Here is a 27,292-nt window from a genome sequence, read left to right as displayed (position 1 = left end):
GAACCTTCCAGGCCCCTGCTGGAGGTGCCCTGTGCTGAGTCCAGTCCTCAGAGCAAGTGGCATGCTGAGTCTTGGGCTTCCTGAATGCTCTGACCCACTCATGGTCCAGCCCCACTGGCCGAGTCCCCATAAGTTCTGCCTGCGCTATAAATGCGGCCTCACTGAGATTGCCCTGTGCAACTAGGCTCCTGGAATCTTGTTCCAGGGATCCTGGTCCCATCCAGGCTCACATGGTAGATGCATCTGGTGGCTGTGTGCTCCTAATATCCCCCAAGAAAGATACTACTCTTACTAAAACCCTCACCCTCACTGCAGCTGCACCTCCAAACAAGCATGAGTCTTGTTCTCCAGGCAGCTACCTGGTCACTTGCTCCTCCCAAAAGGCAGAAGAAGAACAAGGTCCTGGCATTTCCAAAGTCATTGCCAAGCATGTGGTCTGATCCCCAGGATCAACCATAAAGGTGTGGACCCTGGTGAGTTTGCTGCATGTACCCCTCTGCTCCTTGGATATAAAATGAACTTAGAGCTTAACTCAAAGCAGAGCCCTGACCTCAGCCTCAGATTAAACGTTGACCCAGCCACAGATCGAGTCCTGAGTCCGGGCATACACTCAACTCTGACCCCTGCACAGACTGACCTCACACGGGGTCATGATCCAGGTCACAGACATAGCCCCGAGTCCCATATTTATCCTGAGCGCTGACCTTGAGCTCAGACTCAGCTCTCAGCCTGGTCATGACTCAGCCCAGCCAGCTCTCTTCAAACGTGGTCACAAAGGAGTCTTGAGACATGTGTGCACATTGTTGTGTGTGAGCCCGGCCTCAGCTCTAAGCAGCACTCCTGCCTCACTACCATTAAAATCGAGCCTCTCGTTGCTGCCTCACCATGGGGAAGGAGCCTCCATCTCATAGGCCGGATTTCACCTTCTGCCTCTGTGTGGTGACTTTGGTTAAATGAGTTCTCTGACCCTGAGGAATCCATCAGTAAAATACCTGCCGACAAAATGGTTGTGAGGAGTAAATGACACGGTACATGTAAAGTGCCTGGCATATAGTAGGTGCTCAATAAAAATTCATATCCTTGTTCTTATAGGGCATCTTGTCAGCTGCAGCTGAATTTATGGGGCAGCCCCTCGGAGCCATGCTGGGCAAGGGGGCAGGGGTCGCCAGCCATGCAGAGCTATCAAGCCCGTGAAATGTGGCCAGTCCCGATTGAGATGTGCCGTAAGGAACACAGCGTATTTCGAAGACCGAACAAAGACTTAGTTTGAAAAAAGGCAAGTAAAATATATCAATCATTTTATATTGATTATACACTGAAATAGTAACATTTTGGATACATTGGGTTAAATACCATATATCACTAGAACTAATGTCACCTATTTCCCTGTGCCTCGTAGAAATTTTAAAATTATATGGTTTGCAGGTCTACAGGTCTGGGGAGAGCAGTGTCTGAGTAATGAGGACAGCAAAAACAATAACGGCAACAGTGAAAATAATAGCTAACATTTACCGAGTATTTATTAAGTGCCGGGCATCATGGTAAGCACTTCTTAAATCCTCACAACAACATCTAAAAGTAGGTACTACTAAAATCCCTGCTGCTGAGATGGGACAAGTGAGGCACCGAGAAGTGAGGCAGCGTGCTCCAGGCTGCAGCGCTGGCAAATGGCAGAACGAGGATTTCAGCCGCCCACACGTTTGGATCGAGCACCTATATTCTGCCACATTCATTGAAGGCAGCCTCGGTCTAATGGAGACTGCCCTCCTACAAATGGGTCCCCTCACGGGGCAGAACCTTGTACTGGACAGTTAAATGCTGTCATTGAGACATGAACAGCAGTGATAATCTCCCCTCCACCCACCCAGCACCAGGCATTCACTGTCCGTCAGACTGGTCACAACCCAGCAAGGCCCTCACTAGGCACAGGGGAGTTCTCTCATCTGACCGCTTGCATTGCTCATACATGGCCCGAGGTACCTTTATCCAGCAGAATCCAAGAGGACAATTCCTCAAAACCTTCTTAGCTTTCCCTATTAATGAGAGGTGCCTCTGAGAGCAAAAAAGATAAACTCGATTGTTCAAGAAGCAAGTTCACTTCTCCAATTTGGGGACCAGTCATAAACACAGCACCTTCCATGGGAGCAGAAACCCCACATTTCGGCAGAAATACTTAGTGTCTCATGTCTCCTACATCCGTCTTGTTCAAAGCACTTACTTCAGAAGTAGAGAAGGGAAAACAAACTAATAACACAGTACTGTGAATGGGAGACAAGAAGTTTACGATCAAGAACTCGATTAAAACTGAATAATTGAAACCTCAATAATTGTCGTATCTCATGCTTTACCGACCAGACTGCACACATCCTCATGCAGCTCCTGAAACTGCTCCCTAAAGGGGAGAAGTCCCCTGAGAGCCCAGCAACTTGGCTTTCATCCAACCTGGGGTGGGCAGGGAGCACTTCGCTTCAGGCACCTGCTTTTTGCTGATTGGTCAGAAGTCCTGGTTCAAGGTTGGCCTCAGAATGCAACCATCCCAATGATCATGACTCATGCATTTACAAAATGTGACAGATATGTATTGAGCACTGGAGCAGATTATATTTTCCAAAGATGGCCATTACGACATGGTTTATTTCAGATCTTCTACAATTTGCCACTCCCCATCAAGAGGTGGGGTTTATGTCCCCTCCTCTTGAAATGGGGTGGACCTTCAAGACGGCTTCAATCAAGAAAGCATGGTGGGCGTGCTTTAGTGTGACTCCTGAGGCTAAGCTGTAAAGGCAAGATGGCTTCCGCCAGGCTTTCATGCTCTGGGAGCCCAGCCATCACACTGTGAGGAAGCCCAGGCCACAGGGAAAGGCCGTGATGTTCCAGCCAACAGCGCCAGCTGAGGCCCCCAGTGGATAGCCAGCATGAACTACCAGACCTGTGAGTGAAGAAGCCTTAAACCTGGCTCCAGCTCCAGCCATTCTCTGGAGTAATCACATGAGGGACCCCAAAAGTAGAGCCACCTAGCTGAGCCCAGGCACAGTTGACCAAAACAATGAGAGATAATGAAAAATAAAGCATTGTTATGTTCTTAAGTTTCAGGTGGTCTACGATGCAGCCATAGATCACTGGAGCAGGTACCTACTATGTGCTGGGCACTATGCTCTCTGCTAAAAGATGCAATAGTGAAGCTGACTCTGTGTTGCCCTCAAGGAGAGCATGGCCCAGCGGGGGACATAGAAAATTAGAAAATTAGCCAATAGCAAGCCTGTACCATATGAGCAGGTGACAGAGGCACATGCGGGCACACTGGGAACAACCAGGATTGGGGAACATGATAAAGCCTGAGGACATCAGGGAAGGCTTCCCGGAGGAGAGGGCTTTTTTTTTAACTGAATCTTGAGAATGAGATGGTGCCAATTAGATGAAGGAGACAGAGGTTTTAATTCATTCTAAGGGGTTTAGGAAACATTAAGTAGCAAGACTAGAAAGAAAAAAAACTATGGGAAATCCACCCAATTTTTAAATACACTGTAAAATCTCAAAATTAATATATTAATAATTAGAACCTCAATAATTGTCATATCAACAGACCAATAACCAATGAAACATCAGAAAGTCCAGAAACAGATCCAAATGCCACAGGGATTTAGTATATATTAAAAGTAGCCTCCCAAAGATGGACCTTTCTAGAAATGTATCATATTGCACACCATATACTAAGATCAAATCAATCAAAATTTAAACACAAAAATGAATCCTTTGAAATCCTAGAAGAAAATGCATGTGCATTTCTTTGAAACCTTGGGCTATCTAAAGCATTTCTATTTCTTTATGCAAAATCCAGAAACCCTAAGAGACAGATAAATAAATCCAACTAAATAACAAAAATATTATGTAATGCTGGGGTGGGGATTAAGCTAAGTTTAAAAACAAAGACTCCTGTCAAGGTTGAATATGGGTACAACATCAATCTGAAAACCGCAGCTTCTCCTTAGCAATCCTAAGATTTCTGTAGCTTCCTGCATCCATCACAGGACCTGGAACCGAGCAGATGTTTAAAAAGACGCACTGGAGGATGAAGTTTATAGAAGTTTGGACTAAGATGGAAGTTCTAGTTTAGTCCTGAGTCATCATGTGACCTAGGACAGAAACAAATAGGGATGTGTGTGTGTGTGTGTGTGTGTGTGTGTGTGTGTGTGTGTGCGCGCGCACGCGTGCGTTCCCTGGAAAAACTCCACCTGTTTGCAAGGTAATATGGTGACATTACATGAAAACAAGCCCCAGAAGCAGGAACACAGCTAAAATGTGGCATTGCTTTATGGATTTCATCTTGTTCCACTAGCCCTAGGCTCCCTTCTCCAAACTTTAGATCCTGGCTACATCTTGCTGAACCTTAGTTTTCTCATTAGGAAAATGGGAACAATGGCAATGGCTTTCAGAGGGATTTGAGGGCTTCAACGGGAGTAATGTATATAAAAAGCAAAGTGTGCGCAAATAGGGTATACCCCAAGCTGCCTATTTAGCTCCGGCGGCCACCACAATTGTGGTTGTGGTTACCTCGCTAGGGATTCCATCATGCCAAACGTGCCGGCGAGGCCCTGACTGGCCTCATAAGCAACGTCCACTTGCCTGTCTCTGCCCAGAGAGAGGCCATTTCTTCTTGTTCTTTGTTTCCTGCCTTTAAGCCACATTGCATACATAACGAGCACATGTTGCCAAAGACACACAAGGACACAATCCAAGTGCACCCTGGGGCACACTGCGCTGCACCTGGTCACAGGCCACACTCCCGTGACTTCAGGCAGAGCGACACGGAGCCATCAAAGCTGGGCTTTTGTGTCTCGCTCCTCCCTCAAGCCAGCGAGGTATTAAATAGATCAAGCATTTTCAGCGCAAGGTGGAGAAAAAGGACGAGGAGATGCATGATGCTTAGAAGACAGCAAGCGACTCACGGCGAATATCCCGTCCGTCTCCCCGGACTTTGCTTCCTGTGCCAACCTGACAGACCTCACCTTTGGGGTGCCTGCCAGTCAGCAGTGGCTCCCTGGTTTCCATCACAAGCCTCTGAAGACGCGGCCTCACCATGCCTCCAGCCCCTGCCACTTTCAATCCAGGATTTGAAAGGCAGCTTCTAGGCATTTTCTGAATCTTTGCAAAGACAAATGACACTGAGGAATATCCCCAAGTGTTTCCTCCGTTTTCAGTGTAGTGGAACGGTTGGTGAGTCTCCTGCATGTGAAAAAACTCAGCCGTGGGAAGACTACAAGGACGATTAGGTCATTAATGGATCAAACCAAAGAGCGATAGAGTCCTCGACTATGTAATACGGAAAGGCAGAGGCAGAAACTGAAATGTAGCTTCTAGTTCGTGAATCTTGGCCCAACCCGGGTCTCAGAGGAGGTACAGGAATGATCATGAGATGTCAGAATCATCAGAAAGGCAAGGTCCTAAAAAGTTGCCTACCTGGTCCCTCCTGGAGGACGCCATCCACTGCACACCTTCCTCACCTACGCCTCTGATAGCCTCCAGGTTGAAACTCCCCTCTGATTATTGGGAAGGCAGGTTCTGCTCACCATTCAGACACCACCTCCTATGTCACGTCCCCATAGAAGCCTGCCCTGTCCACCCTCCAGGTCATTGTCTAACACATTATTTCATCTTCTATTTTATCTTCCTAATAGTTGTGTTAGATGCTGTGCCATGTAGTGGGTCACACATGTGTGATGTCACATAGCTGACTTACTGCCACTTAGGCAGAGCTGGGCAGCTCATCTAATCTGTGAAAACGCCATTTGGAGGAAGGGGCTGCTTCCCTGTTTGCCGGCAAACTTAAGCTCTCATAGAGGAGTGGACAGTTTGCTGCGTGGACTCACGTTAAGGTGATAACGACAACAGATGTCCACCCTGCTATGCATAATGGCAGCACGATGGCAAGAAGGATCCAGTCAACTCCTCAGCAGTACAACGAAGGATCGCATTGTAAGCTAACCTGAGACTGTTTCCTGACCTAACAGGGTAAGATAAGTCATAGGGTCCTTTGCCAGAAGTGGAAGATAGTGGGAGAGAATGAGTTTAGCCCCATAAATGTGTGTTTACCTCATTGACCGGGAGGGCTATGGTTCAGGAAAGAGACTGAGGCTTGGAGACATGGATTTAGAAGTTATCTGTGGAGTCAGTTGGTTGAAGTCTTGGGTGTTGATGAAATTGCCGTAACAGAGACAGGAGTTGCATGGCAGCGGGGAGAGGTCTCAGAGAAGAAGCCATCAGACAAACAGTCATAACAGCCAAAGCAGGAGTATCAGGACACCAGATGAGAAGGGGCGGGGACAGAGACAAGAGGCAGCTCCTGCCAAGTGAGCTTAAGGATGACGAGGATGAGAAGTCTCTGGGGATTGGTGGCTGGAGACTACGCTGCATCCATGCAAATCCCATTTGCCGCTGTCCATCCAGATTCTGCCCCACCGAAACCATTTCTGAGACAGACTTGAAACACACGAAAAATGTTTCCTTCTTAAAATTGATTCATGGAAACAGAACACAGGCATCGATACCCTTTATGAGTGACGATTTAGGGCCCATGTTTATTCTTTGTAATGTCTGTTCTCTCTCTGTCTCGGGACAAAAAGAATGCAGCTACTATCAATAGACATCAAGAAGAAAGAAAGAAAGGGAAATCTTGTTCCATCTGGAGTCGATCTTTAAAGTAACTCTTAACATCTGTACATAGTAAGTCCTCACTGAACATCGTCGATAGGTTCTTAGAAACTGTGACTTCGAGAGAAAAGATGGAATGACGTATCAGAAAACCAGTTTTACTCTAGGCTAAACGATAGAAACAAGAGTTAAGCTCCTAAGGCATATTTCTGGTCACCAAAACATCACCAAACTTCTAAATAAATACCCCAAACACTTCTAATATTAGACAGTAAATAATGGTGAGGTATACATACATTTAAGAAAGACAAATCAAATCAAGTAAGATAATGATTTTCCAACCCGGTTATTCCAGGTCAGGGTCACAGTGGCCAGAGCCTGCCAGCAGCTCAGGGTGCAAGCAGCTCAGGAACCCTTCCATCTCAGGGCGCATCACACACACCCACACTCACTCAGACAGGGACAGTGTAGACACACTAATTAACCTCACATGCACCTCTCTCAGGTATGGGAGGAAACCGGAGTCTCCAAGGAAAACCACGCACACGTGGGGGACCATGCCAGCTCCACATGGACAGTGGCCCTGGCCAGGAATTGACGTTTTCTTCCCCCTCTCATCAACCTTATAATGAAATGAAGTTGAACGAAATGACGCTATTCAAGGATGTGCCTGTCTGTACCTACAGAAAATTCAGATGACGCTCGAGAGATGTAGATAGCATTTAATGCTACTTTATTTCAGTTTCACCTTTTCTCTGGACTGCTTTAGCAGACCACTGTCCCAGGAGTTGAGAATCCAAATAATCTGTTCTGACTGTCACCTATAGAATGCCCAGCTCATGCTAAGCCACATCAAATATTTAACCACTCTCCGCATTTCAAAAATCCAACCTCCTTCTTCCTCCCTCTGCCCGTGGATAACTGCAGCTGGTAGACACCGTGCTTCACTCTGGGCAAAGTGAATGGATCACCAGAATCAAAGCTGATGTCAGTCCTCCTGTGGGTTGGTGCAAGATGTGGTAGTGAATGTTTATAAAGGTCAGACTTGGGGACTGAGAGGAAAGATCCTGCTGGACTTCACCAATGGATTGGCTTGTTGCTCTCTCCTCTCCAGCTTTAGGACGAGCCGTGTTGCTTGTGGCCAGAACTCTGGGGGAGAGCGAAGGGTGCTGAGTCCTCGCTCCCATCAGCACGAAGGAGGCCCAGCAGCTCCCAGCAGAGACCCCAGGGAAAGAGTAAAGGATCCGGGCGTTCAGTGATTCACAGACACATCTCTGACTTGGACAATCATTAATTCACCCCAGTCCTCTTGTTCCTACTCAACCAGGGTTTCCCATCCTCAGCCCTATTGATATTTCGGGACAGATCATTCTTTGTCGTGGGAACTGCCCCAGGCACCGTAGGAGGTATGGCTTGGAAGTACCCCTGGCCTCTACCCACCGGATGCCAGAAACACTCTTCCTGTTGTGACAACCAAAAACGTCCCCAGATGTTGTCAAATGTCCCCTGAATAGAAGCAAAATGGCCCCCAGTTGACAAACTCTGCACTAAACAAAACAAGGGACCAAGAGAGTTTTGAATGACTCATACTGAGCTCAGCAGGGCCAGAAGGCTTTCAGGACCTCAGCTTTGTTACTGTGGTGTCTCCCCCCTACGCCCACTAGTGGGAGACCCCAAGCATGTGTCAACCTTCTATAGGACAGGTCTTCATTTCTGCCGCTACAGACTGTGGCCACCATTTCTTCATTTCCGATGGTTTGAGGAATCTACTAGAGTCTAGGAACAGAACAGGCTACCTTCTCTGATCGTGCTAACGACTTTCAAGTGATGTCTAACGTCTCACTGGAGTTCGCTGAACACTTCTCCACCTGCTCACTGCCACCCCTACCCGGAGACAAGACTGCCCAGGCTATTGAAGGGGAAATTTATCCTGTACCAGGCATGTCCAGATGGATCCTTGTTTGAGCAAACACCCCTGCCCATCTGCTCAGCTTCAAAACCAGAGGTCGGTCTGGTGAGGGAGGTTTAAAGAAAACACAAGGAAGGAACCTCTGTCTCTTCGGGAGGGAAGAAGAACCTCCAGGAATGATGCATTCATCTAGCCACTGGAAATGAAGATAAGGCTGGGATCACAGGATATGCGCACTGCTTGCTCTCAGGGGGTTGCTAGTCCCAGGCCCTCTGGAGGTACAGTTCTACGTGGGAGCAACTTCCTCCGTGATCTCAGTACCTACTGATGCAAGCAGGACTACACATCACATGCTTCACCTCTAAATCTCCATTTCTCATTTAGTAAAAAGCCAGTTCCAGAACACCAACCGCTGCCAAGTCTATTTCTAAAATGTCTCTGGGCTCAGATTCCCCCTTTTCCATCCCGGTAATACCTAATGTAGGTCAGGCTTCATCTCCATTAGCTCACCTGGACTAATGCAATTGCCTCTGCACTGGTCTCTTACTGTCAATCCATCTTCCACACAGACTACCAGAGTGGCCTTTGTAAAACTCAACAGAATGAGAAAACACCCATATCCATCCTCACCAAATACCATAAACAACATTTGAAATGGAAAAAAAAAATAAAAAAATAGCCAAGCTGGAGAAAAAAAGGTACTTGCAAGATCTGTAACAGATAAAACAATACCTATATTTGTCTCTTTCCTGCCCTCCACTTATATAAAGAGCTCTCACAAACCAATAAGAAAAATTCAAAAATAGGCAAAGGATATGATTACTAAACCATATGACTAAGGAGAGGATACACTAAAAATGATATTTAAAAGGAAGTAAAAATATGGAAAACGTGCAACCTCACTTGTAATTGAGGGCCACAAATTAAGTTTTTCTTAACCTCTTTGAGTGGCAGAGATTTACACGGTTGGCCAGGCTGCTGTGAACTTGGGCCACCAGGGTCGGTGAAGGAGCTCAAGATGGCTGGGCGAAAACTTGCTCTAAAAGCCGTTGACTGGGTGGCTTTGGGGGAAATCATACCCTGAAACCAGAAGGCCATTGTTAACTCCCTGAAACCCTGGAATGAGACCCTCACCTCCAGGTTGGCCACTCTACCTGAGAATCCACTTGCTACCACCTGGGCTTATTCAAGGCCAGTGTTGTGAAGGCCGGCTTGGTAGATGACTTTGCCAAGAAGTTTAATGTGCTGAAGTTTCCTGTCCCAGAGGATAAACACAGTAGCCTGGGAGATGCAGACGAAAAAGATTTGAAAAGTTGTGCTGAGTGTTTGTCTCTGTCGAAGACTAGGATTGAGCAGTACGAGAAAGAGCTGGAGAAGATGAAGAACATAATTCCATTCAATCAGATGGCCATTGAGGACTGGAATGAAATCTTCCCAGAAACCAAACTAGACAACAAGAAATATCCCTCCTGGCCGCACAAACCAATTGAAAATTTATAAGCTTGAGTCTGGGAGAAAGCTCTGGCCCTCGTATTATACACTCGACATTAAAAATAATTACATAGTGCAAAATAAATAAATAAATAAAATAAAATAAATAAAAATAAAAGTTTGGCCAACACCCCGTGGAATTGGAAGCTTTCATACTGGTTTGTGTATGATTTATCGGAGGCAGCTCTCCTATATTGTATTAGCTGTTTATTGCTCTATAATAAATCAAAAATGTATCAGCTAAACAGCACACACTTATTATCTCAGAGTTTTGGTGGGTCAGCAATCCAGGCAGGGCTTAGCTGAGCTCTCTACTCAGGGTCTCCCAAGGCTGAATAAGGCGTCACCTAGCACTGGATCTCATCGGAGACTTGGGGTCCTCTTCCAAGCTCATGAGATTAGGGGCAGAATTCATTTCATTGCAGCTGTAGGCTCATGGTGGCTTGCTTCTTCGAGGCCAGATAGTCTCTGATTTCCAGACCGTCTCTTAAAGTGCTCACCTGATTGGGTCAGGCTCACTCATGGTTATCTGCCTTTTGGTGAACTTAAAGTCAACTGATTAGACATTGTAATTATATCTACAAAACCCACTCATTTTTGCCCTGTAAGGTAACATAATCACAGAAGTGACATCCCATCACCTTTGCCACAATCTATTGGTCAGAAGCAATGACAGGTCTCACTCGCTCACACTCGAGGGGAGCTCATTATACAAAGACCTAGGTCATCAACAAAGGTCAACTAATAATTCTGCCACCCACATATATGGCCCCAAGTATAAAATGCTCACAATTTTTGTCATAGCAATTTCACTTCTAAAACTTTATCCTAAGGAAATAAATGGACAAGAGCACATATATGCTCATACAAATCTTTTTATCATTCTGCTGTATGACATGAAAATCCAGAAGCAACCTGAATATCAATAAATAGGATATTAGTTATATAATTTATGATATATCTATAAGGAATATCACTCAAGGTAACCTCCCTTTTGATTAACTTAGTCACATAGATGTATCATATAGTCATATTCTATAGATGTAAAAAAAAAGACACACGTGATCAAAATATATTTAAATAAGAAGAGAGCTATAATGTATTAAGTAGAAAATCAGGTTAAAGATTGAGACCACCTACACCTATAGCTACAGAGGGTGCCAAAAAATGTATACACATTTTAAGAAAGGAAAACTATTACAATTGTAATACTCAATATATACCGATAACAAAAGATGAATACAAGTCACGTTTGACTTCTGCAATTACAAGAGGTGTTCAAAGTGGTTACCATCAGTGTCGAGACACTTCTGGTTATGGCGAACTACTGCTTGAGCAGCGTTGACCAAAGTGTGTATTTTACACATTTTTTTGACAACCCTCTTATATTTGCATTTACACCTAACTGGGCATCTGAACGTAAAATTCTGAAAGAACATACAATTAAGTTTGACAATTAAGTTTGTGAGCGTGTTGCACTGCTGTTGCTAACCTTTTTTGGTATCAGAGGAATTATTCATTATGAATTTGTACCAAATGGACAAACAGTTAACCAAGTTCATTATTTGGAAGTGCTGAAAAGGCTGCGTGAAAAAGTTAGACGACCTGAACTTTTCGCCAACCATTCATGGCTCTTGCATCACAACAATGCACCAGCTCACACGGCACTGTCTGTGAGGGAGTTTTTAGCCAGTAAACAAATAACTGTATCGGAACACCCTCCCTACTCACCTGAGCTGGCCCCCAATGACAACTTTCTTTACCCAAAGATAAAGGAAATATTGAAAGGAAGTCGTTTTGATGACATTCAGGACATCAAGGGTAATATGACGACAGCTCTGATGGCCATTCCAGAAAAAGAGTTCCAAAATTGCTTTGAAGGGTGGACTAGACACTGGCGTCGGTGCACAGCTTCCCAAGGGGAGTACTTCAAAGGTGACTGTAGTGATATTCAGCAGTCAGGTATTCAGCACTTTTTCTAGGATGAGTTCGTGAACTTGTCTGACACTCGTACACACAGGTGTTAGTAGGAGCTATCTCCAGGTATGGGAGTAGCAGGTGATCTTTGTTTTACATGTAGTTTTCATCTTGTAAAATTGTTTGAAATAGCTATGTTTTCCTTTTATGACAAGAAAGAACAACAGAGGTCCTTTTACAAATGCTACGGTATCTGTTAATAAAAAGAGCTGTGTACAAACAGTATACCCAAAGGCATCTCCAGTTTTATGAAATATAAATGTGCAGAAGGAAATTTGTTAGGAAAAACACAAAATTTTAATAGTAGCTAGATAGAGGTTGAGACAATGAGGAAACTTAAGCTTCTATTTGGCTCTGTTTTCTGCATTTTCAATATAACATAAACATTATTTTTATAGGTATTTCAAATAAAACCCTTCTGTTTTTTCAAGTGTAGAAGAGGAACTACAGGCAGGTAAAAGAATAAGCCAAAAGGTCCTCTCACTTCTCCCCTGGTCCCTGGCCAGGGCTTGCCTCCACCTTCCGAGCCACACAGCACAGAACACAGAATCCTCTTGGTGGCTTACCACTGCCCTTTCCTATGCTGCCTCCCCCATCAGACTATGAGCGCACTGATGGCAGTGTCTCGTCTTGCTGTCCTCTGTCCCTCCACGGCCTATGACAGGGCCTGCTACACAGAGGGTACTCTAGGGTTGCTAAATAAATGAATGAAGAAAATACTGGCAGACCCAGGGAGCCATCCAAGCTTGAGTCGGGGGTTACAAAAGTCATCGGATTAGAAGTGGTGGAGAAGGGAGTCATGGGAGCAAACACGGCCCTGAGGACCTGGCACTGAGGCAACAGCAAGGTAGATACACAGGAAGTAGAAGGGGCAGAATTTGGGGTCTATGAGGCTGGGGCTTCAAGGCAGGGAAGTATTGAGGGCACCTTCTAGGCTCAGACTCAGACAACTCGGTGGTGATGTTGGCCCAAATAAGGGGGCAAACGTATTTGAGAGAGAAAAATGACAAGTTCAGGTTTGGACACACAGTGTTTGAGGTCCATGGGCTTCTTATGTCACTCTCCCAGCTGTCACAGATATATGGCTGATTCTGCAAACCAAAGGAGCTTAGCATGTTTTATGAGTAAAATCCATCTAGCCTTCCTTCGAGATGAAATGCCCCCTGCCTTAGAATTCCATTACTTCCTGGAGCCTTGAGAGACGATAGTGCAGTGGGAGTGTTGGATTACAGTATCGGGCACTGCACAAGCCGAGTGACTTCTTGTGGAAGTGCGGTCCTACTATTCTGCTCCCTGGGAAGATTCTCGTGTGCTTGGCTCCCTGCTGGTGTGTGGGTGCTCTCCATCTGCCTTTTCACAATGATGTGTGCTGTCTGCATCCCCATTCTGAAAACCTTTCCTGCAGAATTGGCTGCACATTTCACAAAGTAACGGTGACTTCCAACACAGGCTACAATGGGGAGAAGATTGACTCTGACTGTCAATTACATTTGTAATTGAAGGATCCTAACCAGATGCCACCGAGCTAGATGGCTCCCACAAACACCATCCCCTTGCCCAGCTCAGGTTCTGCCTGGCACTCAAATTATTTGCAAAATGGTTCCTACCACCACGCCCACCTATATTTCAGGTCTCTCCTTGGAGCCTCAGCCAATTTCCTAACCTTGCCACATCATTCTGTCTTTGTGCTGTTCTGCCCTCCTTGACTTCCCTTCTGGGTGTAACCCAACTAGTCAAGCCCTCTGTAGCCTTCAGGACCCAGCTGGGTCATCATCTGTCCTGGGAAGCCTTCAACCCATTCCCAACAAGGTGGGTTTGGGGGTCCTTCTGTCCTGAGCCCTGTCAAGACACTACATTGTATCTTTACATTTATGATTCTGTGTCTCCTGCAAAACTCTGAGCTCTCAAATGGCTATGCCCGGGTTCAGTATGTTCCATCCTCACGCTCGTCACATGGTCAGATACTAGCGAGTAGTAGTTGCTGCCTGGCTTTGAATGAGCTATCCCCCATAATGGAATCCTTTCCCATTTAGTCCAAATAGCACAAAGGACAACCTCCTTAGAATAAAGTCTTGGGGACACGTGTGGCTCTTCTCTGCTCCGCCCCCAACATGCCATCTGCCCTCTACCCTCCACAAGAGCCTCTTTCATTTTCCCATTATATTACTCCAGTGGCTACAATCCCCTGCTTGCAAATTATAATTCTACCAGCACCAAAAGCATCATCTACAAATGGCTTTATAGGCCATCAAGCATCAGCACGTGTTATAATTATGTGGGTGCTCATAAAATCCTAAGATGATTCATAGGCCACCTTCCCCAGATTATAGATGAGGAACTAAAGCTCAGTAAATCACTCCAGTTCAGATAAAAAGTGGTAGTTCGTATTGGAACTCAAGACTTGTGAGTCTTGATTCTCAGCCCTGAGCTCTTTGCATGTTTGTCTCCATTAAACAGTTCTTTGTAAGAGTTAACCGAGTATGTTTTATTCTGAAAGAGAGAACCTTCTTGATTTTCTCCAGCACCAAACTTGGGGCCTTGCAAGCTTGCTCAATAAATCATTGCTGAATTAATGAATACATAAGTGTCCGTTCCCATCATGGCTTTAGTTTTCTCATTTGTAAATAAGCACATTTAGGTGAAATGGTTCCCAAGGACCTCTCTGGAACTACCTTTCTGTAACTACAGATTTCCAGCCACTAGACCAGCTGTCGGGCCAGCTAGAGTGCTGCTCCGAGAACATCAGCTACACCAGTTGTGAATAAGAAGCAACAACAACAAAAATACCTTGCGACCATTTATAAAAAGAATACTAACACCACCCTTTCCTTGATGCTAGAAATATCAGGGGGCCCCGTGCTTCATTACTGGCTCTGCTTCTTGATGTCTTTGCCACCCACCATCGTTCATTCCCAATTTGCTTGCAGTTCTTTTCTTGCGCAGAAATGTAATGTAATGGGTGGCTTTTCCCAATACTCTGTGTCACGGACACATCCATTTCCGTCTCCACTTTTAAAGTTTATGTTCCTTTGCTACATGACAGGCTTCACATTACGCTTCCTCTAAAGTCACATGTCACAGAGAAACTCCTTCTAAAATCTTCTGCAGGTTGAGAGAGAAAGCGAGAGAGGGACTGGGGTTCACAAAGAGACCTTTGTGCTGGCAGGTTATTCTCCAGAATGCCAATGTGCAAGGTGAGCTACAGGAAGAGGACAGCAGTAATAAGAGCAGTAAACACTTATTAGACAGTGCTCCCTTGTGCCAGAAACGGTGCTATTAATATGTCCATTTTACAGATGGGGGAACCAAGTCACAGAGAGGTTAAGACATTTGGCAGGTCACATAGTTAGAAAGGAGTATAGCCAGGCTCGGGACTCAGGCAGTAAGGTCCCAGTAGATATGGTAACCACTGTGCTAGTCTTTTCTCCTAGAATTCCTTATGCGCCTCTCCCAAGCAGCCTTCCCAGCCACTCATTAATCAACATCCGATATTAGATAATGATAGAGCCAGGAACTTTCCAATCAGCTAGGACTTGTCTCCAGTCCTGGTTGTCCGAGATTACTTGTGTGATTGTGGGCAGATCGAATAAACAACCTCTTTAAGCCTCAACATCTTAAGGTGCAACATGCATGCCTGGTACCTTGGCAAACATTTAAGATAAAAAACACCATATATATATCCTGCATGCTCTGAATATGGAAGATCCCAAGGCAGAGCTGGGGGACAGAGCACCCCTTCATTTACTGTCCATTCAGCCATGCATTTCCCCAACAACTCTTTACTGAGTACCAACCATGTGCCAGGCATTGCCTGGGGTGCTGGAGACATTCTTGTGCTCATGGAGCTCACCGTCTAGTGAGGGATGGCAGAAGAGTAAAAAGCAAATACACAAACGACACACACACAATGTCGGAGAGAGATCAGTGTAATGAAGAAATTAAACAGGATATACGAGAGAGATGGTAATGAATGGGGAGGGTGGAGGGAGAGAATGTTTCTACTGGTCTGGGAGATGATACTGAGCTGAGACCAAAATGAGAAGCACCATCCAGCCCAGTGAAGATCTGGAGGGGGGAGAACATTCCAGACCGAGAAAAACAACAACAGCATACAGGCAGAACAAACTCAAAGAGTTCCAAGGAAAGAAACAAGGCCAGCATGGCTTGAGCATAGTACATGGTGGGGCAAAGAAGAAGAGATGAGTTTTGAGAGGTATCTGTGTGTGTGTGTGTGTGTGTGTGTGTGTGTGTGTGTGTGTGTGTGTGTGGTGGTGGGGGGTGGGGAAGGGGGGTGCTAGATCACCCTGGGACTTGCAGGCCACAATAAGCAAGGACTTTGAAATTTATTCTAAATGGAATAGGAAACATTCTAAATGCTCAGGGGATTTTCAGCAGCGGAGTGACATGATCTGATTTATGTTCTCAGAGTTCATTCTGGGTAAGTGGGGAATGGCTAAAAGAGAGACAAGGGGGATACCTGTGGAGGTGACACCTGGAGATTGTGATAAATGTTAGATTTCAAACCGTCACTCAGTATGTGGAAAAGAATGACATTTCTGGCTCATCTCCCTAAGATGAGTTTCCCAAGATACCTAGGAGAGAGGAAATTGGCGTCACCAGTCAGTAACCACTCTCCACCCACCTTTCCGACGCCTTCCTCCATGGACGTCCAGCTCTGCTCAACCCAGGGTTCCTTAGGGAATTCCAGATTCAACAACTGCCGCAGAGCCAACATCTCTTTCCTGCTTTCTTGGTCTTAGTGTAAAAACATTTGTGTAGAAACAAATGAGACAATAAAGGATTCGCATATAAATAAATGGAAAAGTAAGACAAATGAGAAGACACGAGCAGTTCTTAGCTGTCCATCACAAGCACCACCTGCACTGCAGGTGGCTTTAGGAGCTCATGGGGCCAAATCAGGGCTTCTCGCTGGAGTTGGAGAGCCATGAGTCAACAGTGTTCTACTTAATATCTCCCCCCCATTTTTCTCCTGTCTCTGCCTTTCCTGGTCTTTTAAACAGTCATCTGTTGAGAACCCACAGGTTGTACACTATTTTGCCTTCCCCGTTATCTCTGCTAAGACACGGGGCCTGTGAAATGTTGAGATTCATCTGGATTACTGATATTGGGTCTCAGCTGGAGGGGCCAGGAGACCCCTCTGGAGACGAGGAATCAGATTTGTCTGGATCCTCAGGAGCTCATGAAACTATAGCTTTTAGCTGATAAAGAAAACAGAGTCAATTATATCCCAGGACAATGCCTCAATAGCAGGTATCTTTTTCTTTTTTCTCTTGATGATGTTCTTTGCATCCCAGCATATATGGATGGCTATGGTGGTGAATGGAGAGGATGTAACAGAATATGCTAGAAGGCGGTTCTCTCCTTCTCACATTTGTCTTGTGCTTCCATCCACTAGGGAGCTAGGCAGAGATGCCCGAGCCACAAGCCCTCTTGGTGCAGGCACTCTGTAGGGCCAATAAGCCCTCCTAAGGTCCTGAAAGCCAGGCCAGTCTCTGTTCCCTACATGACTCATGAACACCAAATCTTCGCGGCTGCAAAAAGGGCACAAGAGCACCCATACAGCAAGGTTGCTGCAGACAAATTAGACACACTGAGTAAAAAACAGAATAAAACAAAAGAAAAACAAAAAACACTTAAGTCTAACTCCCCTCTCCTTGTGATCTTCCTTAGCTGGTGTCATCACTCGAGTCCATCGTCTTCCTGGACCTTCTCCTTTTTTCCATCTACACGGTCTGCTCTGCCTGTGCCCCCCCTCCAGTCACTTGGTTGGCAAAATGTCTTGTCTCTGCACCATATACACAGTATAAATGGTCTTATATGCTCAGAGTCACAAGAGCTCTTAAAGGTCACGACGTCCAGGCTCCCTGATGATGCCTCAGGACGTACAACGTCTCACAGTTAAGTCCACGAACTTGTTGCAACGATGTTACTAACCTTTTTTTGATACCAGAGGGATTATTCATTATGAATTTGTACCAACTGGACAAACAGTTAACCAAGTTTACTCTTCGGAAGTGCTGAAAAGGCTGCATCAAAAAGTTAGACGACCTGAACTGTTCCCCAACAATTCATGGCTCTTGCATCACAACAATGCACCACCTCACATGGCACTGTCTGTGAGGGAGTTCTGAGTCAGTAAACAAATAAGTGTATTGGAACACCCTCCCTACTCACCTAATCTGGCCCCAAAGACTTCTTTTTTTTACCTGAAGATAAAGGAAATATTGAAAGGAAGACATTTTGATGATATTCAGGACATCAAAGGTAATGCAATGACAGCTCTGGTGGCCATTCCAAAAAAAGAGTTCCAACATTGCTTTGAAGGGTGGACTAGGCATTGGCATCAGTGCATAGCTTCCCAAGGGGAGTACTTCAAAGATGACCGTACTGATATTCAGCAGTGAGGTGTGTAGCACTTTTTCTAGGATGAGTTCATGAACTTAAACTGTCAGACGTCATATGCATTCCAGAATGTACCAGCTCCTGAAGAAATGCTTTTGAGAAGCAAAAGGGGGTGAGGAGGAGGATGGAAGGGCCCAAAGTGCCTCGCCCTTCTCCTTCTCCCAGGACTGCTCATCTGAGCTGGCTTTCTTTGACAAAAGCTCTCCCCATACGTCCACGTGGAAGGCACTGAGTTCCATAACTGCATCATGCCCTTCCTGCCACAGCCTGCATTGCCCTGGCGTGTGGCACAGCATGGGGGCCTGGCCCGTGGCCCTAGGTCCGTCCTGAGGCCTGGTGGGTGGTGAGAAGAAACCTAGGCCAGGAGATTTGTGTTGTCCATAGTGTGGACATTGTCAGCAGAGGTGTCTGACGTAGGCGGTGGGACACCCGGCCAACTGGATGCGGTCAAGGCCAAGGAAGAAGGAGCATCTCAGAGCCTCTGTTGGTCGGAGCAGGCAGGGTGGGAGTAGGACTCATGGAGTGACGTGGGGCCTGAGTGATACAGGAGCTGAGGCTCATGCAAGGGCAGGCCACAGAAAGGCCCACAGAGTCCATTAAGCATCCACGCACGAACACCTACAACTCAACAGCAAAAAAACCAAACAACCCCATAAAAAGATGGGCAAAGGACTTGAACAGACATTTTTTTCAAAGACACACAAATGCCCAACTGGTAGATGAAAAGGCGCCCAACGTCACTAACCATCAAGGAAATACAGGTCAAAACCACGTGAGATATCACCTCATACCTATCAGAATGGCGACTACCCAACAGAGAAGAAATAACAAGGGTTGGTGAGGATGTGGAAGAAAGGGAACCCTTGTGCCCTGCTGCTGGGAATGTGAACTAGTGCCGCCACTATGGAAAACAGTACGGGAGTTCCTGAAGAAATTAAAAATAGAACCACCTGATGATCCACCAAGCCCACTCCTGGTATATAGCCAAAGAAATGAAATCACCGCCTTGAAGAAATATCAGTACTCCCATGTTCACTGCAGCATCATTCACAATAGTCAGGCTATAGAAAAACCTAAGTGTCTGTCAACGGACAAATGAATGAAGAAAATGAGGGGTGTGTGTGTGTGTGTGTGTGTGTGTGTGTAACTGAATACTATTCTGCCTTAAAAACGAAGAAAATCCTGCCATTTGCAACAGCATGGGTGAACCTGGAAGGCATTATGCTAAGTGAAAGAAGCCAAACAAAGGAAGACAAATACTGAGTGATTTCACTGATATGTAGAATCTGACACAAAATAAAAAGTCAGACTCATAGAAACAGAGAGTAGAACAGTGGTTGGGGGAATGAGGGAAATAAGAAAACTCTTAGTTATAAAATGAACATGTTCTGAGGACCTTACATATAACATGGTGGCTACAGTTCATAACACTGTATTGTGTTACTGAGATTTTCTAAGAGAGTAGAACTTAAGCATTCCAAATATATATATATATATATATATATATATATATACCCATTAAACAATACATACACCCATTATATATATATATATATGTGTGTGTGTGTGTGTGTGTATATACACATACACACACATATATGTAAATATGTGAGGTGATAGATATATTAAGAAGACGGAGGGAATCCTTTCACAATGTATACACATATCAAATCGTCATTGTGCACCTCTTATTTTATTTTTTTATACTGCACATTTTAAATATATTATAATTCCATTTGTCAACTATGTCTCAATAAAGCTGGAAAAGAAAAGAAAAGAAAAAAAGAAAGGAAAAGGAAAGAAAACACTCCACTAATACCGGCCCTGGATGGAGACGGGCTACGTGGTCAGATTCCAGTCCCATGGCTGAATCCATCTCTGGCCAGGCCTGAGTTCGGGACACAGCCTGTAGTGGGGCACTGTTTGACCTTGCTTGGGGATTCAAAGTCCAGGTGGAAGCTGGTGACACTGACCTCCCAGGCCCAGGTATGCTCATCAGCCCCTGCATGACAGAAGCTGCGGGTCTGCAGGCCCTTGACACTCCCGGCTGGTGTTAATTTACTCATTTTTCAGAATCCCCGCAGAAAGGGCAAAGGCCACATGAGTGATCATGGCTGAGCTAATGCCTCAGCCCCAGCCATCGATTCTCAACCTCAATTTTTGCAAATGTCTCACTATCTTATCCAAATATGCTCAGCGCTTGGAGCCAAGGGTGTTCCTGGCAAAGTTGTGAAAGACGGACTTAAAGGGTTGAGGCTTTCAGAAACTGGCATAAAGAAGAATGTGGGCCAAGACTGCCTTCCCCACACACAAACCAGCCACTGGGCCACTGCCCTGGGGAGGAGTGTGCGTACCAGGAAAGGGGGTCTCCCCAGTGTCACAGGAGCTCAGAACCTCCCACCTCAGTCCCTAGATCAGTGGTTCTCAGCTACCAGGATGCACAGAATCACCTAGAAAGCATGCTCATCACGCAGGTTCTGGGGCCTTGGCCCCAGAGAGTCTGATTCTATAGATTTAACAGGCTCCTCTGTGAGTCTTGTGCACAAGAAGTTTGAGTAGTGCTGGCTTTGGCCACACTATGCACCCCTGGGCCCTTCTCTGCTGCCTGACTTTCCCTGCCTCTGTATGTGACCTCACCTCCTATACCTCTACTTCCCTAGGGGACCCCTTCCACCTAGTAATAAACAGACCAGTTCTCCTGGACCCAATCTCACAGGGAGACATGCACACACGTACACCTAACTATCAGGACTGATGTCATAGGGATGTGTCTTTGCAGGGTGATAACCTAGCACAGCACATTTGAGGGCAAGACAATCAGGACTGGAAAAACACGGAGGCTGCAGCCTTGCTGCCTGCTTACAGATTTCAGCACAGAAAACAACCATCCCTAATTCAGCCTACATTTGCTCAGCCCCTGCCCTGTGCCAGGCCCCCGGGAAATGACGGATGCCGTTCAGATAATGCCTTTTGGTTGATAAAATATGTTCACACGCATTCTCTCTCTGAACTCCACATGCAACAGAGACATGACACGCCTGTGATACAGACAGCCTGATCCCCATTTTACAAGTGATAAAACTGAGGTGCAAGGAAGCTAAGGAACTTGCCCAAGATTAAGAAATAGCGTTCAAACTGGGGTCCCTACTCGGTCTGTCTGATTTTAGATGCCCGGTCGATACAGTGAAGGGAAAATAGCAACATTCACAGGATGTATGGTGATTTTGTTATAGAGAAAGTTAAAGCATCTCAGGAGAGGATGGTCCCCCAGTGGTGTCTGGGCTGCTCCAACACCTGTAATGTCAGGGAATCTGTGGTCATTCCCATCGGTAAGTTTATGGGCCACCTGTTCAATGTGGCCCAACAGAACTACCTGTGATGATGGGCATTTTCTAGACCGGTGCTGTGCCATGCTCTCACCACTAGCCTCGCGACAATACCGAGCCCTTGAGATGTGTCTAGCGCAACTGAGACTAAATTTTTACTTTTGTTTAACTTGAACTGAAATTTGAGTAGCCACATGTAGCCAGTGAATACCATAGTGGACAGCCGTGGGTGGGAGGTCCCTAGATCACTGCTCTTAGATCAACTGCATCTGAATAAACTGGAACAAAGAGGAAAAGAGTAGATGGGAGTAACAGAACTTCTGAAGAAACGCAAAGTGGCTGCTTCATTTCAGAACCTCAGTGTAAATCCATCTGTTGGAAGCACGTGTTCTCAGTGGGCATAAGAACGTTCTCAAGGGGGTTCAAGTTCATTCCTGGGGGTGAAAAGAAATCTTACTTTTTCTATACATAAAGTATAGACACACAGAACAGCATGTAAACATTCATGAGAGTCAGAAAAAAATGTCCAAACGTGCTCCTGGGCAGAGGGCGGTGCCAATAATTTTTAAAAGATTGAGAAACACTGTTAAAGTGAAGGGCCACTGACAGCACAACACAGAGGCTTTCTGCTCTCACACCCAATGAGATCAACTTGTTTTCTGTGCAAGGTCATTTAAATGTTACACTGGAGTTCCTTCTGCGTTTTCTACCTAATGAGGGTCCATTGCGGAGAGCGCCATCGCCAGTTGCCACTGTTTCCATTAGGTGGCGCCACTCATTCCGAATCAGAAGCGGTTCTGAGTATACCCGTGAGTGTAGCAGCGTTATTCACAATAGCTAACACGTAGAACCCACGTGACCATAGGTGGATGAATTGGTAGGCAAATGTGGCCTAGCCAGAGAGTGGGATATTATTCAGCGTTAAAAAGGAAGGAAATTCTGACACGTGTCACAATATGGATATACCTTGAGGATATTTTTGTTAAGTGAAATAAGCCAGTCACAAAGGGACAAATACTGTATGATTCCATTTATAGGCGGTACTAAGAGTAGTCCATAGAGGCAAAAAGAAGAATGGTTGTTGCCAGCGGTTGGGGGAGGAGGGAATAGGGAGTTGTTGTTTACTGGGTATAGAGTTTGTCTTGCAAGATGAAAAGAGTTCTGGAGGTTGGCTGCACAATAATGGAAATGTACTTAACACTACTGTACATTTAAAAATGGTTAATATAGTAAATTTTATATCCTGTGCATTTTACCACAACAACAGAAAAAGCAGTTCTGAAGAGCATCTACTATATTAAACCCAGATCTTGGAATCAGAGGTGACAACGGAGCCACCAACCATGGGTGGGATGGGATGACTGGACAGAAACACACTGGTACGTTTTCCAAAACCAAGATTCGGAAGCTGAGCAGGGCTACGTAGGAGGCCACTGTCAGTGTGGATGTTTCTATCGCTCATCAATGACAGCATTTACACTTGGAGCAGTAATAAAACACTTCCTGAACACCCAAAAATAAAATGAACGGAGGAAGACTGAAAGTGCCAACACAGGAGGGCAGTGAGCATGAGGAGGGAGCTGGAGGTGGGGGTGTCAGGGGCCAGCAGGTTACATACAGCTGGGGGTGCAGGGAGAGGGGAACTCGAGTGGGGAGGGGGGCGGAGTCTGTGAGTGCTTGCTTTTGCTGCAGGGTCTTCAGCATCATCCTGACCCTGGGTATCGAGGGGTCCTCGCTCTGCCCTGCTGACCCCCATCCTCGATGCAGCTGCTGAGCCTTCCTGCAACTGTGGCTAATTATAGCATCTTCGCTGGGACCCAGAAGCAATGACAATGAACATGAGTGTGATGTGTGACAGTTTGCAGAGCATCTTCACATACCACCCACACATCACGAAAACTCTGTGCCCTGGTGAGATTAATATCTCTACCCTGACAAAGAAACTGAGACTCAGAGCAGTAAAGCTGCCTGTCCAAGGGATACCCAGAGGGCAGACCCCCCCCCCCCCGCCAGCTCCAAGTCCCAAATTATGCATGTGGCCTTACGTGGCCTCATCTGCCCCTGGAATGAGTGGGTCCTCAATGGCCCCACCTGGTGAGTCCCATGTGTCACCAGCAGCCTTGGCTGCTGCTTCAGTCCCCTTTTCTGAGGAACACACATTATGTGTGTTCCTAATAAAGGAACTGTTGTTAGGAAGGATTAATTTATTAATGAATATGAGGCCTCTGGAAAGCCAGAGAGTGAGATAAATACCCGTGCTGTCCGCTTTGCCTCTCTGTTGCAGAATGAAAAGGACCACAGTCCCCCCATTGTCCTTGGATAATAGCTTCGATTTGTTGCAGGGCAGGAGGAAGGAGAAAGCCTGGGGATAAACAGTGCTGGGTTGTTCACACAGCACAGGCTGGGGAAGGGAGAAGGGGCTGAGGCTTCAGGGTTCCCAGAGAGCTCTGTGTCTTTGCTCCTGAGCTTCTCCCCACACCACCCCTGCTGGACACCCACACGCGTGTGCATGTGTGCACACACACGCACATGTGCACACACATTCACAAAAACACACATAGTCCAACTCTTGTCCTAGAAAGAATTCCTCATAGTGGCCTCTTGTGAAGAGAGCAAAGACGTCTCACATCTATAAGCAGATGACACTAAGATTTCTCTCCTGGGAGTGTATGTGCAGTGACCAGTTCACACTTTGTAGACCATACTCATGGTGACCAAGGTACCAGGTAGCAAATGTCAGGGCTCAGACTGGGTATATTCCAGTTTTCTACTGCTGCATAGCTGTCTTAGTCAGCTCGGGCTGCTACCCAACATACCATAGGCGAGGTGGCTTCAACAACAGACATTTATTTTCTCATGGTTGTGGAGGCTGGAGGTCTGAGATCAGGGTGCCCGCATGGTTGGGTTCTGGTGAGGGCTCTGTTCCTGGCTTTCAGAAGCCACCTGCTCACTGTGTGCTCACACAGGCTTTCTTCAGTGCATGGGAGAGACGGAGGGAGTGAAGGAGGGAGGGAAAAAGAGAGAAAGCGCTCTGGTATCTCTTCTTATAAGGGCACTAATACCATCATGGGGGTCCCACCCTCATGACCTAATTACCTCTCAAAGGTCCCACTTCCAAATACCATCACATTGGGGGGCAGAGCTTTAACATACAAACTTTTTTTGGGGGGAGGGAGGCACAACGATGGCAAACATTCCAACACATGATAACATAGAATAATTCATTGTGCTCATGGATTCTGTGTATCAGAGATTTGGGCAGGAGGTAGCAGAGATGGCTTGCTCAGCTTTACAAGGTCTGGGATATTGGCCAGGAAGACCAGATGTTTGGATGGCCGAGGGCTAGAGCAGGTGGATCCGGAGGAATACACTTCCAATAAGACCTCTCAGCCACGTGTCTGGTGCTGGGCTAGGCTGTGCTGGGCTGGCTGAAGGTCAGCTCAGCTGGACTGGCACCTGGGGCACAGACATGTGGCCTCTCCACGTGGTTTGGCGCTCTTACTGTACAGACAGCGAGTTGTGAGAAACAGCACCTTCGGAAGGAACAGTGTCCCAAGACACCCCCCTCAGAAGTCACATCACTCCTTCTTTTCTTCAGGGGAAGAAACAGTCACAGGCCAGCTCAGATTCCAGCAAAGGAAGCACAGACTCTAGTCTGAGTGGGAGAAATGCCTAAAAATTTGGAGCCATGTTTTAAAACCGCCGCAGGGAAAGAGGTCAGGGTTTGGTACAGGACTTTAGAATTGGGTTTGAGTGCCACGGTCTCAGAGGCCAGCCCCCAGTCTCAGTGGGGGAGGCAATTCAGAATATTCCAGCACTCTGGATTACGCCATTCTTACTCCCTTGAAGCAAAAGAGAAAGGAGTACTCCAAATTTAGGGTCCGTGAGGGACCTAGGTCCAAGCCTTTATTTTATCGATGAGGAAACCGAGACTGAGAGAGGTCATTTGCTATACCCTCTGTCACACGGCTGCTAAGTGAAGCAGCCAGTGTTCAAAAAGGAGACTCCCAATCCAGTGCTCACTCTGCTCCTCGGCTGCTGGTTGCTATGGAAGCTGAGGATGCCCGTTCCTTCCTATCAAGGTAGGGAATCCATCTTTAGAGCTGGGTAACCCACTGCAAAGCAAAACCTTCCAGACGTCCTCCCTCTAGGGAGATGGGAAAGGAGGGGCAGGCCAGGGGGTGTTTACAAACGGGGGTGCTGTGGGTTGGCAGGCAAAGGTGAGGGGGTCGGCCCGCCCCCCCAGGGAGGGTCTGTGATGGGCAATTGGATAAACACATTCAGAGCAGGATGCAGGTGCAGCTGAGTGTGTGCACATTTTTAAATATACATTTCACATCCATATGCAGATCCCACTGACATGTGACAAATGTGCAGTGGCCTCCAGGAGCTGTTCTCCAAAGAGGCACTTATTCCATTTGACGCCAGGCAACCAAGCCTCAACAGATGCCAGGATTCAGACGGGCTGTGGGAAGCTGACTTCAATTACAGCAGGAAGACCGGAGTTAGACAGCGGGAAGAACTTCTTTCTCCAGAACAACAGCCTTTTTTCCCAACAGATTCTTCTGCAAGGTGGTATTTGCAGACTCAGTATAGACGCAGATAAATAAACAGATAAATAAATGCAGATAAATCGACACAGACTCAATATGGACGCACCTGGAAGTGCGAGGAAGGAGTCCCATGGACGGAAACGGGGGTTTCAGCTCCCACCCCAGATTTTCTGGAACACAATGAGCCCACAAAGGGAGCGGTACTGCTGAGCACTTGGGACTTACATGACTCTTTTTGGAGAGCAGATGGTGTAAGGAGTGGAATATGAAGACTTGAACTTGAAAAAGTGGAGAACTAAGGCCCTGCCAACATTTTCCAAACTGATCTGTGAGGCAGAACAGGGCTTACTCTTGTTGAAATAAGTTACCTGCCATACATTAGGCACTTTTTTCCTTCTGATTCTTTTATTTGGAGGAGAAGGGAATCACACCTTTACTGAGATATAATTAACATACTACACAATTCACCTACTTAAAGTGTACAAGTCAATAAACTAGCATATTCACAGAGCTGTGCAACCATCATCACAGTTTGAGAACATTTCCTCTCTCCACAAAGAAACCCCGTACGTGTTGCAACCACCTTCCAATCCCCCCTGACTTCCCCGGCCCCAGGCAACCACTCATCTACTTTCTGTCTCTATAGATTTGCCTACTCCGGACATTTCATATAAATGGAGTCACATACTACAGCGACTTGGTGACTCACTTTATTCACTTAGCTTGTTTTCAAGGTTCCTCCATGTTGCAGCGTGTATCAGAATTTCATTCTTCTATGTTGCCGAATAACAGTGCCTCATATAGATATGAGATATACCGCATTTTATTCATTCATGCATCCGTCACGATGGGTGACGTGGGCCATTTCCACTTCGGGGCGAGTGGGAATAATCCTGCTATGGACATGCATCTTCACACTATTCACGGATGTATGCTCCCTTCTCTTAGGTAGTCAAGGTCGGACA

General features: G+C 46.2%; 1 protein-coding gene and 1 pseudogene across 10 annotated transcripts in view; one reads left to right on the top strand and one right to left on the bottom strand.

Moving 5' to 3' along the window:
* Positions 1-27,292, bottom strand: part of PTPRT (protein tyrosine phosphatase receptor type T) — a 945,146-nt gene that overhangs the window by 433,657 nt on the left and 484,197 nt on the right. The window lies entirely within an intron of this gene.
* LOC117015957 (ATP synthase subunit d, mitochondrial-like) lies at positions 9,576-10,057 on the top strand (annotated as a pseudogene).

This window comes from Rhinolophus ferrumequinum, chromosome 23 (genome assembly GCF_004115265.2).
Source record: "Rhinolophus ferrumequinum isolate MPI-CBG mRhiFer1 chromosome 23, mRhiFer1_v1.p, whole genome shotgun sequence".
NCBI classification, from domain to species: domain Eukaryota; kingdom Metazoa; phylum Chordata; class Mammalia; order Chiroptera; family Rhinolophidae; genus Rhinolophus; species Rhinolophus ferrumequinum.
This window is presented reverse-complemented; position numbering and strand designations above follow the sequence as displayed.